The sequence below is a fragment of the Sinocyclocheilus anshuiensis genome, unplaced genomic scaffold (genome assembly GCF_001515605.1).
Source record: "Sinocyclocheilus anshuiensis isolate Anshui unplaced genomic scaffold, SAMN03320099.WGS_v1.1 scaffold13, whole genome shotgun sequence".
Lineage (NCBI taxonomy): Eukaryota > Metazoa > Chordata > Actinopteri > Cypriniformes > Cyprinidae > Sinocyclocheilus > Sinocyclocheilus anshuiensis.
This window is the reverse complement of record NW_015538026.1, coordinates 795566-810898: the sequence shown is the minus strand read 5'-3', so window position 1 is coordinate 810898 and position 15333 is coordinate 795566.

Below are 15333 nucleotides of genomic sequence, written 5' to 3'. Positions count from 1 at the left end.
CAAAGCCTCAGCGCGTCTGTCTGATTGCAGACCTGAGCTTGTGCCGGCTCCACTCGTACAGTTTTAAACAGAGCGGAATACACATCCATCTCCATGGAGACTGAGCGATAAGCCCCATTAATTACTGTTTAGCTCCTTCCTTCTCTATATTCATCTTTCTCTCTTTCTCCCCTCCTGTCTTTCTCTCTTTTTCTTCCCTGTATTCTCCATGTCTTTCCATACGTTACCACTTTAAAAAGTGGTAAACTCTACTTGATCTGACCCCCAAAATTACTTTTGTAAGTCAAGTTGAATCACTCTATATTATATTATATTATATTATATGATATTATATTATATTATATTATATTATATTAAGTCTATTTAGTCATTATGCCATTAAGCACATTTTTAAGTTACCTAACAACTCATATTTTTCATTGTAGTTGGAAAAATGCAAACAGTCAAAATGTCACATAGTTACGTTAAGAAATTATTTAATAAAAAAAAAACAAGCTACAGTTTTGAAATTGTATGAAGCTCTTTGATAATGCTTTGGAAAATGTACAACTAAATATCGGCAGGAAAAATTCCTTGGACTGAAAAATGTTACAACAACCATGTTAATTTTTCTCACCTCAGTCATGGTATTGAGGGTGGAAGAGAGCTGGTCATTCACTCTCCCTACCTACAATCCCTGCCGGTAACGAGACTCGAACCCGCGACCTTTGGGTTACAAGTCCAACTCTCATTAGGCCACGACTCCTGATTTTGCTGAATCCATCAGCTGAAAGGAGTATCAGAAGCACAGGAAGTGTGCCGCAGTGAATGATTTAATAGTCTTAGCATGCACTAAATAACCTCACTGTGTCTAAGGCTTGAAGTGAGTGACACACAAGCTTTCACGCAGGGAAAGGGGTGGCAGCATTTCATGTGTTCTGTCATCCACTCTCACTCCAATTAATTCCATTGTATTTCCCCCTCTTTTGTTGTCTTTTTTTGCCCCATAAAATGGGTTGTCATGGCAATGTCGAGCGCAGTTACCATGGAGAGCTGCTCATCCACCACTTCAGCCGGGTCGCAGAAGTGGCTAGTTTGGAAAAAAAAGAAAGAAAGAAAAAAAGGCTGAAAGGGAAAATGCATAAGTGGCCAGTTAGTTTCTGGCTTGTTTTCTGGCTGGGCCTGATTGAGCATTTGGGTTCCCTGGTAACAAATGTTTGTTATTAAGAGTAACAGCGGTGACAGACATTCTGTTCTGAGGGCTTGTGATTCATAGAAATGTTCAATCTCTACATAAACACATCTACAACAGAATGTAGTGTAGACATTTAATATTATGCTGTAAACGGTATAAAAATGAGCCTGTTTTTACTTATATTGTCCTCAAGGGAAAGATAAATCATAGGTAAAACAATGCAGTGGATTATATTTCAGAATTTGTCTATCAGATGCATAGAAATAGGACGTTTTATATATATAAATGTTGCAGTGGCTGAAATTATACATTAGGGAACAAGAAAATGACCAAATCTCCTTTAAGGATGAGGCAATCTGTAATAAATATCAGTCAATAATACAGGAAAATAGAATTAAGTTAAAAGAAAAACAAAAGCTTTTGACACTGGGCAGGCCATATTGTTTCATGTCGAATCCAGTTCTTAATATCACTAATGCACGCTCACAGACTGACATACGCTCACCCACTTTGTTTTACCCCGAGCTCTGGTGATAAAAGAGGTGCCATGATGGAGTTGTCATGGTTACGGTGCTCTCGGATGTCTCTCCCCCCCTTCCCGTTCATCATCTTCTCAACACTGGAAACGGCGAGACAGGTTTTGGGTCATTATCCCTAAGATTCATGCTGTCTATGGACAGGTCCCGCTATTTCTTCCAAAGGTCAATTTGTCTTCTCTCCCTTTCCTTTCTCAGTTCAGACATCTTTTCATGTTTGGAGACTGAGAGGTCACTCTGATTGTGTCTCTAATTTAATCTCAAGTTACATACTTTAGGATTTTTTTTTGTGCATGGGAGACTGGAAGATGTGTTTAATTGTATATACTTCTAATGTACTAGGATGTCTTACTGAGCTTTAACATAATAATTAAAGGAATAGTTCACCTAAATAATGAACATTTGTACTCACCTTCACCTTCAGGTCACACTCACCCTCAGGTTTTCCAAAATGTAGATGAATCTGTTTCTTCATTGGAACAGATTTGGAGAAATTTAGCATTATATCACTTGCTCATCAATGAGAGTTCAAACAGCTGGTAAAAACATGACAATAATCCACAAGTAATCCGCACCACTCCAGTCCATCAACTTGCGAAGTGAAAAGATGCATGTTTTTAAGACATTTTGAAACTTCAAACCATTGTTTCTGGCTAATACAAGTCCTCTATCTCTAATATTGCTTTCTCCAGTGAAAGTCATCTTATCTGAATCAGGAGAGAAATATGCAGAGATCATGCACCATTCAAACTGTTTTAAATGTTGTCAATTTTACTGTGAGAGGATAACAGGGGAGTTTTCACTGGAGGAAGTGTTATTATGGATTATGGACTCATATTTTGCCCAGAAGCCAGGATTTAAAGTTAAAAAGCTTTAATGTTGGATTTTTACAAATACGCAACTATTCACTTCACAAGATGTTAATTGATGGACTGGAGTCGTGTTGACTACTTTGTGATGCTTTTATCAGCTATCTGCACTCTCATTCTGACGGCACCCATTCATGGCAGAGGATCCATCTGGTGAGAAAGTGATGTAATGCTAAATTTCTCCAAATATATTCTGGTGAAGGAACAAACTAATCTTGAAAGGCCTGAGGGTGAGTCAATTTTCAGCCAATTTTAATTTGGGGTGAATATTGAATATAATGGAAACCATGATTTATGCTTAATTCAGTCCTATTACACAAATGCTTCCAAGTATTGTTCAAAATGTGAACATCTGGGAAGAATTTGAAATCTTTCCTTGAAAACACACTGTTTTTGAACGTTTCTTGTTCACCCTTGTGTATCTTTCCTTTCAGAGTCCTGTTAGAGGCCCAGTGGACCCATGTGATCAACCTATCTATCTATCTATCTATCTATCTGTCTGTATAATTGTCTTTTATCTCAAAATATTGTGATGATTATCTTTTAGTCCTGTTCGACCCTATTATGTACTTTTAACATTTTGGAAATGAAAAGGTCATATTGAATCTTTGCTAACAGGGACTTTCAAGCAGCTAGTTTTATTTATTTATTTATTCATATACTGTATCTAAGGAAACCAAATACCTGCAGGCATTAACTTTGCTATCAGTCAACAGAAGTAACATTTCTGAAGTTTAGTTTTTTTTTTAGTTTAGTTTGTTGTTTGACACATTCTGTGTAAACACCAGCATACTGATGAATGAAGAACATACAAAATAAAAAATAAATTTCAAGCATTAATCACAGTCTATAGAAACTCGGCAAAATCAGGCACACAGGAGCATGCAGTACCATCTGATAACCAGTCAACTTGTTTCTTTAAATATGAAGATACATGCTGTAAGAGAAATGGGCATGTATCTGTTCAAGAGTCAAAAGCTTCTGCATCTGAGAGGTTTTTATCACCATGAAGTGGACAAATATGAAGCCATTAGTATGCACTTGCACCATCGCTTACAAACGAGTTTTACTGACAGTAAACCAACAGAAACAAAGAAGCCATTACTATGCATTTCAAATGTCCACTCTCACAAAGAGCATTAATATTAATCTTGTTTGGGGTAAGGCACACATTAACCCCTCTATTTCTAGCTCTGTTCTGTGAGTGTGTTGTAATGAGTAGAGTTGCACTGGCTGGGTGAGATAAGATCACTATTAAAAGCTTGATTCAAGCATTACTTTTTTTTCCTGTACGATTTCTGTTAAAGAGGAGAGGAAAAAGCCACCTCACTTTAAAATCAATGTGAAAGTGGTTAAGACCGTGTTACTGTAGTGGTGTAAGGTAACGAAGTAATAATACTTCGTTACAGTATTTTTGGGAGTATTTGTACTTTACTTGAGTTTTTATATTTCAGCCAACTTTTACTTTTACTCCACTACATTTCCTAATTAAAATGTATACTTTTACTCCGATACATTTCCCCGAAGCATATTCGTTACTTACTACAAAATAGTCAGAAGTCAGAAGAACACGGACTGATCTTATCTAGACTGAGAATAGGACATGTAGCATTAAATAACAGTTTGCACATAATAGGGAAACATGAAACAGGCAATTGTGATAAATGTGGACTACCAGAAACGGTTGAGCATGTTCTTTATGTATAGCGTATGAAAGGGAAAGACATCAGATGTTCCAAGAACTGGAACTGATGGGAATTAATAGTACCGGTATATCTCTAAAGACACTGTTAGGTTATGGGGTAATGCAATCAAGAATATATGGAGAATTGTTTAAGTATTTAAAAAAGACAAGATTAATGGAAGTTTGGAATTTTGTATTTATTTACGTAAAAAAAATTGGTTTATTTTATTATTTTATTTTATTATTATTATTAATATTATTCTTTTTATTTTATTTTATTTTATTCTTTTATCTATAATAGTTGAATAATTCATAGCTGAACCGTGTACGTTTCACACTCCAGACCAGTAGGTGGCGGACATGCACCGTTGGTTTGCCAATCCGCCAGAAAACTCGAGAGAAGAAGAAGAAGAACACGGACTGCAGGAAAGCAGGTTTGACGAATCAGTGGTCTGGCGTCTGCAAATTAAACTCATGCTCATGTGCACAACCGCGGACGATTAATTTTCCACTCAAGGCGAGGCTTGGGTGTGCGATACAGCATCGTCTGCGATAATATGGTAAGTGTTGTTGTAATGATGTGCTATCTGACATTATCAAGTAGGCTATATCACCAAATCACACACAGTGCACGCACGTAGATTTATTAGTCTATTAAAACTCAAAATTCCAGGCATTCTAAATTGTAGACAGCAAAAATGCTTCTGTATGCTTTTTATATTTATATAATTTAATATAGTTAACTTAATCTATTTCACACAAAGAGTACCGTTTTTCTGCAGATATCAGCATGAACACATTTAATAATCATTTTATACAAGTTCAGTAAAGCAGTCGACTTACATTTTAGACATAGTATTGCTTGATTTTGCTAATAAAATAGTTCCAAACAAAGATCACAGCACTGTTTTGTCTCTGAGCAATGGACAGTTTACTTCTTGAATGAATCAGCTCTTTGAACGAATGGGTTGAATAAATGATTCAGTGATTCACTCATTAACACAGTCAAATGTTTTGTTTCTGAATGAATCAGTCGTTTGAATGAATCGGTTGAATCTCAATGACTCACTCATTAACAGTCACTTTCTGTCACCTACTGGTGGTTTTAATTTCACATTTCGACTAATTTTTCACGTTTTAAATTATTTCAAATATCAGTATTCAAAGTTTTATGTTAAAAACAAAACATTAGGCCTATTTATGCATCTGTAATTGCAATTGAAATGCATCCATGTCCCCTCTGAGATACATAAACTTGCTTCTTTTCCATTTACTTGTACTTTACTTTCAATACTTAAGTACGTTTAAGATTTAAAAAATACTTTTCGTACTTAAGTACAATAAGTACATACAGTGTCGATGTTGTGTCACATACTTTAAGACTTTTACTCTAAGTAATATTCTAAACGGTGACTTCAACTTCTACTAAAGTCATTTTCTGGTAAGATATCTGTACTTTTACTTGAGTATGGCTTTCAGATACTTTATACACCACTGTAATTATCCAATCAGTGGGCGCTTCAATCCACAGCCCATTAGCACAGGGGCATGAGAGTGCTTGCAATGCCGTCACACTGATAATGTGTGCTGTTAAAACTGACACACTCATGTGGGCTCACACACTTTCATACAGATTCATACACATGCACAAAAACAGAAATCTTTGAGTTCATATTGAAATCTCTTTGACTGCAGAAAGTGCAAATGCTAATATGAGCACGTCTGAGACGTTGCTGAGAACTTTAAGCTTCCAAGAAGACAAATGTAAGACTATGAGACTGAAGAGCAGGATGTTTACAAGCCTACTCCCCAGTTCACCCCAGTGCTGTCTAATAGGTGAGATATTTTAGATTTTCATTAGTTATTTTACATGTCAAACGTGATTGTAAATCTTGTACAGTCTACTCCAAAGTAAATTGCAAAAATTTAATTTATAGTAACTTTTTTCAGAAAATATACGTGAAATTACGTTTTTTTTTTTTTTTTACTCGCTTGACAAATTGTTTTTGTTGAATACATTAGATACGTTTTAAATACATTTACAGAGACGGAGATTTTCGCATGTGCATGAAAAAAAGAAGCCAACCAGATAGAAATGGTAATATGCTAGCATGCGCTTGTTATTTCGTGTGCTCATTAACGTTTGTGCATGCGAAGTTAGGTGCCAGTTTATTCAACAGAGATGGTAGCAATTAGTGATGCAAAGTCCGATTCATTTCCGCGAACCGGTTCTTTTCAGACAGATCGGCTCATTGAACTGGTTCAAAAAGCCGATTCATCGGTTCCTGACGTCATCAAGCAATAACTTCTCTACGCATTTCTTTTCTAACAACTCAGTTCCATGTTGTATCAATGAAAAATTCAAATAAGTTATTTGTGTCAACACATATTGAAACATTAAAAAAATAAAGTTATTTGTGTGAAAGCATATTGCTGATTATTGCCATATAATTCACTTAAGTTAATGGAATTTGGTCACAGTTTCATTCGCGGATCCTCCGATACGACTGACTGACCAATATTGACAAGCCTACAACTTGGATAAGATTCCTAAAATTTTCACACCTACAGCACACATTACAGACATTGATGCACAAATGCAGATGTCTACACTATCAAGAATGAATAAACCTTGATTTCGATTAAGCAACTTTAAATATAATATGCATGCTCAAAGTATTGTAAAATTTATTTACATCACTCGACAGAAAGTTTTTTGCAGGTTTTAATAAAATGTAAATTAATAACAGTCATAATAAGCATATTTCCAGTACGCGCCTCAGGGCTCAGGCTTGCACAGTATCGTCAACTCACTCATCAGAATCTTTGGTAATCCTCGCCAATCTTCGCCACGGCTCATTCGTTTCTTGTTGAGTCCTCGGTAATCCTCGGCAAACTTCGACAGTTGGTTGAACCGGCTCATTCGGTTCTTTTTGAGTTGGACGTGCTACTTCGGCTGTGCGTCCTGCGTCATCAACCCGGAACTGAAGTTCGATTCAGTTCAATTTGTGAACCGGCTCGACCGGTTACTTCCTGAGAACCGGCTCAAAAGAACGATTCGTTCAAAAACCGAACATCACTAGTAGCAATATTATCAGCTATCAGGTGGATGGAGGACAATAGACCAATGAATGCGGTAATATGTTCAGATTCATTTTCTGTATTATCAAGCCTTATTAGTGGGAGATCCTCAAGGCAAGACATTTTATAAGAAATTATTTTAAGTTTGTATAGAGTAAATAAGATAGGAATAAAGATGTTTCCTATGGGTTCCAGCACACGTGGGAGTGGATGGAAATGAGGAAGCTGATAATGTAGGAAAACAGGCAAAACAAGCTATACATACAGAAATTAATATTCCACTTAGCAAATAAGAAGTTAAGGCCAAAATTAGAACAACAATAAATGGGAAATGGCAAAAACTTTGGAATGAGGAGGGAAGAGGAAGACATATCATATTCAAAGGGGGTGAAAGAGCTAATTTTGGCAGTAGAAGAGAGGAGACAATTATTACCAGATTATTACCAGATTTTGCATTGGGCACACAGCTCTAAATTATTCTCTCTACATAATGATATATTCTCTATATAATGAGAATATATACTCTCATTACTCATTATATTCTCTCTATATTTCTCTATAAGCAGCTTGACAGTATCGATCCAAATTCTGCTGTAAAGCAGCTGTATCGAGACAATGTTATTGTCATTATTCAGCCTAGTTGGTTCAGTTTAGTTCAATAACTGTGAAGTTACATTATAAAACAAGTTCAGCGATAAGCATCTGCAGCTGAAGATAGTATTGTCGTTATCAGCTCGAGTTAGTTCAGTGTTGATTGATTCAGTTCAGTAACAGTGTCGATGTTGTGAACTTCATAAAATTTGAACACGTTTTATCTGTTTGATCTAATCTGATCATCTATAAAGCAGAAGACAATATTCAGCTCAGTTCAATTCAAGTTCTCAGCTGATACAGTGCCGTCAAATCGATGATATTACTGCATCTCTGAAAACGTTCTATGCGATTTTGTTTCTAAAGTATTTTAGAACTGTGGGTTGAAGGGTTCATGGCACACAGCAGACACTCATTCAGACCACCCTGTCAGGGGTAAACCTTAATCTATAAGCCTTTAGTCAGACTCGTAAGAGAGGTGCTGGAGTGTGGTGGTTCACAGTCTCATCATCACCTTTAATTAAATGCCTTGATGTAGCTTCATGAGCAAATGTGAGGAACAATAAAAAGAGTCTGATAGCAAAGCAGCACCCTTGAGGTATGGCTGATTTTGGATGTTTTATTCTCTTTGGTTCCATATAGGCCCACCGCTGAATCTTTTTGTGAGCTTTGATAGGGATGTTGTTTCAAATATTCTTTTGAACAACAGTAACATTTGTAGTGCATAAAGAGTGTTATGAGGAAGTTATCTACTGTAGTAGAGGGGTTCATGATCAATTGTGAATGTCTGGATTAATATCAGTGCGTGATATTATCAAGCTATACCTCACAAGTTGTCTTTTTCTGTTTTTTGTTCCGATTTAATTTCTGCTTTAACAACATAACGTCTACATAAATAATTTTTGCAGACTGCTTAAAGGGATAGTTCACCCAAAAATGAAAATTTGATGTTTATCTGCTTACCCCCAGGGCATCCAAGATGTAGGTGACTTTGTTTCTTCAGTAGAACACAAACGAAGATTTTTAACTCAAACCGTTGCAGTCTGTCAGTCGTATAATGAAAGTGAATGGGTATCACGGCTTTGAGAGTCAAAAAAAAAAAAAAAAACATACACAAACGAAACCAAATTAAACCCTGCGGCTCGTGACGATACATTGATGTGTAAAGACATGAAACGATCGGTCTGTGCAAGAAACGGAACAGTATTTATATCGTTTTTTTACCTCTGATTTACTGCAATGGCCGAACTGTCCTGAGCGCGTTCGCGTCTTCTTCTTCAGCCTGCGTGTGAGGCTTCTTCTTCTTCTTGCTTTACGGCGGATCGCAGACTTATGTCTTCATTTGTGTTCTACTGAAGAAACAAAGTCACCTACATCTTGGATGCCCTGGGGGTAAGCAGATATACATCAAATTTTCATTTTTGGGTGAACTATCCCTTTAATGTGCAAGTATGAGCAATAAAAGATACCTAATAGAAATATACTAAAACTGATATATTTAATATTTCTTCCCATAAATGTGCGCATTAAAAAAAGGTGTAAAGTAGGAATTGTTTTGATGCTGGTTCAGTATTGTTCTACTTGGATAGAAGTTGTCCTATTTTTGTTTGTTAATTCATCATAGCTAGCACCAGATAGTCTCTCTCTCTGTCTGACGCTTTCTGTGAGAGTGTGAAAGGATATGGAGGACTGTGAGGTGTAAGCTTGCAGGTGCTGGAACGTATCGTTTGCACACATTCTTGGCTCAGGCCTCTTTTCCTACAGCGACTCAACCCAAGAACATCACTCCCCTGGGCTGAGGAAAACAATGGCCCAGCAGTCTCCTCACTCCTCTTCCAGCTCGCTTATGCTGAAAAAGTCACGCAGCAATCGCCAAAACAGACAAACAGGAAAAAAGCATTTATCTTCCTGATTCACCTGTTGCCTTATTTCAGTTTCACTTATTCTTTTTCTTTTGTAATTAAATTAATACTTTAATAATAATATTATTTATCAAGGATCCATTCACTATAAATTGATAAAGTGATAAGAAAAAAATGTGACCAGATCAGCATATTAGATTTATTTCTAAAAGATCATTTGACACTGAAGACTGGAGCAATGACTGCTAAAAACTCAGATTTGCCAACACCGAAATACATGATGTATTAAATACAAGATAAAACTACATATAAGGAAGGAGAAATTAATGTAAAAATGTAACAAGTCTCAGTATCTTATGCAACTTTGCTTCTCAAGTAAATGTATATTTTAATAATTATTTTTTAAAGATGTTTAGATACTGGAAAACAAGGCAAAAATACTGATTAATAAGACCAGTGGATAGAGAAACAGCAAGACCACTCATTTATTTTTAATAGATTTTAAAGGCGTGTAAATCTTAAAGGATGGACTTATGTTTTAGTGTAATATGCAAAAGAATAATAATAATGTTTGCAATTGAGTTTTATTGCTTAGACATTTAAATTTCTTTTATTTGTGCACCTGAGGGGCTGATGCTAAATCTGGTAGAATGTGATGGGAAAATAGGAAGCTGCATCTCAGCCAAGTAAACATCTGCTGACGGACGTCGATGTCCTGTTCTATAATTAAGGATGTCACTTCTAGATTTACCTCTGTTTGTGTGAGAGAAAAAAGATAGAGATAGTGAGTGCAGCTGTGTCTTTTGTGACGGAGGAAAAGTCTGTTTACAGGATATACCATAGATGAAACAAGAGTGTGCAAAGTGGAGAGTGTGAGGGGTCGGGCATGACGCACTCTCTGCCCTCTAAAACAGAAACACGCACTCGCATGCAAAAGTGTCTTCACATGGCATCTCCTCTGAGACCACAACAAATCTGTAATATTGGTCACCAGGTGCTAAAAACACTACAGTTTAACACACAGTGCAATAAAAATTTGCCAACTTACTTGAGACCTAAAACACTACACACATTTCTAAAGGTTTCCTCAAAAGCATTTGTGTGACTTTGACAGAACAGAAGCCACAATCAGAGACTCAGATGGCGATAACACTAGTTTTGCTACCCGACTCCCTCACACTCCCACAGCCTAATAAATGTCAGCGTTGATGAACTGAGATTCATGCTAAAACAGTGCAACAGTTCAAGGTGGAATTGGCCCATGTGACGTTGACAACAGCCTAACATGCTTTTGAAAGGCATTTGGTGGAAGGTTACGCAAATGTATTATTTTTTTTTCAAATGTATTTAATTTGCTGGATGACCCTAAAAGCCAATTGAGAGCCAGATAAAAGGTAGATGAGGTGAAACACATGAATTACATGTACAGTACGTGTGTGCTTATGGCTATAAACACACAAAGTACCATCCAGCTAAACTTGATTTTGTTTACTTTTCATTGGAACCGCGTTGGATTAATCACTTGCTCACCAATGGATCCTCTGCAGTGAATGTCATGTGTCTCACAACATCTCGTGAAGTGAAAAATTGCATGTTCGTGAGAAATAAAATTCATCAAGGCGTTTTAAATGTAAACCTTTGTTACTCCATTTTACATAATGCTTTCTCCAGTGAAAATGTCCATCCACTATTTGTTTACAAATGTTTTGGGCTCAGTTTTCAGCATATTTTCACTATTCGTTTAAAGGAACTGAATGTATTAAGGTGTTCAGTGCAAAAAAATCATTTATATTATTTATTCTTCTGACAATTCTTATATTTGTAATTTAAGTTCCTGTTTGAACATCTTTCCATAAAGAGAAGATAAAATGGTGCACTTATTCCCTTAACACCTGTTTACATTATGTATTTTATTTAGAATATATAAATTATTAAAATTAAAAACTGAAATAATAATTTGTAGCCTTAAAGTAAAAATTATATTTATTTAAAGACATGCTGAAAGTTAAATAAAAATATCTGATTGTTAATCAAAAATAAACAAAAAAACAGTAATATTGTGAAATACAATTACAATTTCAAATAACTGTTTTCTATTTTAATATATTTTAAAATGTATTGTATTCCTGTGATGGCAAAGCTGAATTTTAATCAGTCATTTCTTCAGTGTTCAGTGTTACATGATCCTTCAGAAATCATTCATGCTGATTTGGTGCTCAAATAATATTTCTTATCATTATAAATAATGGTTGTGCTGCTTAATGTTTTTGTGGATACCGTAAAATATTTTTTTTAGGATTCTTTGATGAATAAAAATGTTAAAAGCACAGCATTTATTTGAAATTGAAATCTTTTGTAACATTATAAATGTCTTTCCTGTCAGTTTTTAATCAATTTTATGTGTCCTTGCTGAGTGCAAGTATTAATTTCTTTCAAGAAATCATACTGCCCCCAAACTTTATTTTATTAAGCCCCCCATCCCCCCCAAACACAAATGGTAAAATTAAGACTTTTTTGGCTTTCAGGTACCTTTCATCCTGAGTGTATCAGGTTTCACTCTTAATGAAAGCTTTAGGTCTTTTTCTTGGCTTTCACCAAGCTGTGGCAGAAACCTTTTCAGTCTGTCAATGGATCTGGCCAACGCTCAACACAGATGACTCACACCGAAACTAAAACACAGCGATGCTCAGCCCCCTTGTTATCTTTTTAATATTGTGAACTTGAGTCGCAATTCAAAGAACAAACACACATTGCAGTGTGAGAACCAACTTTTTATTGTTCGTTTTTGTGATGGTCCATATTTAATATTCATAACTCTGTTTTCTCCCAAGTGAATTGGAAATACTGTACAATATCAATGACACTAAGAGACATTAAAATAGTCCTTGTATAGCTAACAGTATACTGTGGCTAGTGATCTGAATGTGCTATCACCCAACAGAATAGGGTTTGACTAAAGTTTTAAGAGCATTGCTCTTCTTCGGCAGTGAAGCCCTCCAATGCTGCTACTCTCAGAGTAACGGCGGTTCCCGTGGCCTCACAGACCATCTGACCAACGTCCAACCAAAGTAAATGCCTGCAGAAATATTGCTTATAAATCTAAAGACTACAGCACAGAAGTGTAGACTGGAAGGTAATAATACACGTTTCATAGGTGTCCTTCTTACTAAATTACTCGCGGATGATCTTTACAGTACTTTGGGGGATTAAAAATACATTTACATTCACATCAAGTATATTTCTAATGATTAAAATAGCACTTCCAGAGTGCTAACGTACTCTATTTTTGACTTTCCTCCTTAGTGCTCGTATATGTTTGAAACACAAAGTGCAAAAATGTCCCAGCTAAGTGTGTGTTACTATAATCTAACACTACTAATAATGATTGTGCTGAATATAGTTGGACTAAACATAAAAAGTGTGGGAACATTTTGACTTTTGACGAAACCTAGAAGCAGCAAACGATAATACTGAGGAGCGTACAGAAGGTGCTCTCTGTTTGATAAGCTGACATCCACATCAAATTTAAACCAACATTTACATTAAAAGCATGAAAGAAAACGTAAGTTCAGTGCACTAACCAACAATTTTTGCGGCATGAACACACAAATAAGTGAGTTATGTTCACAGAGGAAACAAAACTCACAGCTGGAGGTGAATTAAGGGAGGTAAGGGACTCACGACATCAAAATAGCAAAAATAAAACCGCTTTTTTAAACACACACACACACTTGATACAACAAACACTACCCCCATATACAACACACACACTATTGCACAATGTACAAAATTAAATGCTCTACAGTTTAACTGTACAACAATATCATACACGTCAGTGTTACAAGAATTCACCTGTTTGCTTTTCATAGATTTCTTACCGTTGGTTTAACAAAATGTACACCGATATTTACAGATATAATATTCAGAATCACAATGTACATAAATATACAGTATAGCACTTCGCTCACAAACATTATGGCCTTCAGCACCTCTTGAAAAAGAAAGAGATGCTGCTTGTACATTTCATCAGCTAAAATATGGCTCAGCGTTTACACTAGAATGAATTTAATTTCAAGAGGTCTCAGAGCTGCAGTTTTCATTGTTTTCAGGGCCAAATGAAAGTGCAGTTGTGTCTGTGCTTCAAAAAGATAAAAATGTGCCACATGATTCCAGATTGTCTAAGACATTTAGTGGATTAATCTCAGTAGTTGAGTCTGATTGGTATCTGTAAAGATTGTAGTGAACGCACGCTATTCGAACAGAGTGTATTTGCGATTATGTATTAATGAGTTCCTGCTGCATGTCATCACAGCAGATGTACAACTAATCTATTACCACTGTTTCTGACCATTACATATAGAGAGGCATGTGCTTATCAGTGTAAATGATATGAGTGATATGATTATTGTTTACCAACCAAAAGAGTCCAGAGGAAGTATTTTAATGCTTGTATGTACATTATGCACTCTAATGCATGTTCAGATCATGCCATGTAAATCTGCTGCTGAATGTTGTGCTTGGCTTTGTGCTAATGCAGTCCATTAAAGGTGCACTCTGCTCTTTTTTTCTCCCTAAAAAGTTTTAGACAAAATTAATAGTACTTCTGATAAAAGTGGACTACCGTTGAAGATCCTTGATGTACACTTTAATATTCAAGCTGCCCACAGAGGAGATTTTAATTGGATAGCTGTACTCTCCTTTCTTTTCTATGTCTCTTCTTGTTAGTAACTTGGTGCTGTTAAAACTAGGAACAATTCTTGTATTTCAGTCTGAATATGAGCTGTTGTGGTTCTGTGGACTTTTTTTTCTATTATTATTTCAGTGTGAGAGGTCACAAGTTCAAATTTTGCTTGACTGGCTTTTTCTTTCTTTCTTTCTTTCTTTCTTTTTTGTAGTAAACCAATTGAAGTTGTATCTGTTTGTCAGTATAGTTTAAAAACAATCCTAATGTCGTTTTGTGCTTGTGAGATGCAGCTCTGGGGCCTCTTGTCTAAAGAAGGTAAAGTGCACAAACCCAAAACTGCCACAAGCAGACAACAACAAAACAAACAATATATGTTTCACACTAACCATTAGAGTATAAGTGATAATGAGAGGCACCAGCTGTGCTCAGCGGAGGGGTGAGAGGATGAGGCCGGGCACAGAGACACACCTTTAACACACTAATCAACAGCAAACAGCGACACCTTGTGGACAATATTGTGCTATTACAGGAGCAACATTAAAATTATTGTACTTTACCACACACTGGACAACTACACACTACAACAAACAAATTGTGTATGTAAAATTCTAAAATCTGTCCTGATTTATGAATCAATGTGCTCTTTCGAAATCCCATCTCATCTGTGATAAGGGCAGGCTCAATGCACAAGACCACTTTAGCAATTCTTGTCTAGAGGGATGGCTTCACATATTTCTTACTGCCTAAGTCTCTTTCTGTGAATGGCGGCACAATCAGGCAAGCAAGTGTGGGCTCTTCCAAAGTCCACCCAAAATTGAAAACTCATTCATCATCATTGACTCATTCTCATTT